Below are 1626 nucleotides of genomic sequence, written 5' to 3'. Positions count from 1 at the left end.
GGAGTGGGGAGGGGAAGGTGGGACACAAATTCTTCTTTTTTTCTTTTTTTTGGGGGGGGGGGGAGCCACAAGGAAAGGTTGGTGATTAGAGGTGAGGGGGTTGAGGGAGTTGCCATGAGAGGGGTCGAGGGAGAGGTGGAGTGAAGTTGAAGGGGGTTGAGAGAGCAACCCATAAGAAGGTGATGGTGATTAGAGGTGTGGGGCTAAGGGAGTAGCTGCACCACAAGAAGAGGGGAGTGAGAGGTGGGCAGGGAGTAAGAGAGCAATTGCAAGGAGAGGTGAGCGGGTTTTTAAAATAAAAACATTTATGGCATTTTTAGATAGTTTGATAATAAGGGAGACTCAAGGCTCTCATCAGACCTTTCTTACTTAATATAGGGCTTTAATTATATAAGAATGCAAGCAGAATAGCTATCATGTATGTTTGACATATTGCCATATCTTAAAAAAAATGCATGAAATGGGCAATAATGATCCGCATTTCTTATACTTTATAAGGGCAAACCTTCATCGAGAATATGTTATAATGGAGGGCATTATAGAGAGAGAGAGAGAGAAACCATAAGGAGAGGGGAGCGGAAGGTGGGGCACGGATTTTTCTTTTGTTGGGGGGGGGGCAGCCACAAGGAAAGGTTGGTGATTAGAGGTGAGGGGGTTGAGGGACTTTCCATGAGAGGGGTAGAGCAAGAGGTGGAGTGAAGTTGAAGGGGGTTGAGAGAGCGACCCATGAGAAGGTGATGGTGAGTAGAGGTGCAGGGCTAAGGGAGTAGATGTACCACAAGGAGAGGGGAGCGAGAGGTGGAGCAGGGACTAAGAGAGCAAATGCAAGGAAAGGTGAGAGGGATGTCCATGTTTTTAAAACAAAAAGATTTACGGCATTTTTAGATAGTTTTATGATAAGGGACCCTCAAGGCTCTCATCAAACATTTCTTACTTAATATAGGGCTTTAATTATATAAAGTACATGCATGCATGCATTTTTAAAAAGTAGCATATGCCACGGAATGTATAGGGTGATCAATGTGTTTGTGAAACAAATATATATAAGCGAGATGCTTAATTAGGTTGTGTAGCCATAAAATTGTGCTTTTGAACCTATAAGACCAACATTGAGGCCTTTGTAGAAAAATTTTGCCAGACATAACCATAGGCACTTATAAAGATATGATTTGGATGTGATTCAATGTTTATTTAAATTGGATTGCATTCTACCATATTCTTCAATGCTAAGTATGCTTTAATGGTGACAAGTGGGAATATTATGGACATCTATACTAAATTATAGTGAAGATGGGAAGCCTATTCATTACATAAGAATGCAAGGAGAATAGTTATCATGTATGTTTGACATATTGCCATATCTTTAAAAAAATGCATGAAATGGGCAATAATGATCCACATTTCTTATACTTTATAAGGGCAAACCTTCATTGAGAATGTGTTATAATGGAGGGCAATAGGTTAGGGGCTAATGGTGAGAAATAATAAGGTATACCTTTGCATCTCTTCTAATTAAATTTAAAACCTATGAAAGATGGAGTGGTGTACCTTATGATGTTTTATATAATTTCCTTATAGCTTAGAGTAGCCATCCATAGTAATCTATTTGTATGATGTCCTTAAACT

This window comes from Dipteris shenzhenensis, chromosome 31 (genome assembly GCF_047967505.1).
Source record: "Dipteris shenzhenensis isolate YYH24624 ecotype China chromosome 31, Dip_SZ_1.0, whole genome shotgun sequence".
NCBI classification, from domain to species: Eukaryota; Viridiplantae; Streptophyta; class Polypodiopsida; order Gleicheniales; family Dipteridaceae; genus Dipteris; species Dipteris shenzhenensis.
The sequence above is the reverse complement of the archived record's forward strand: the minus strand, read 5'-3'. Positions refer to the sequence as shown.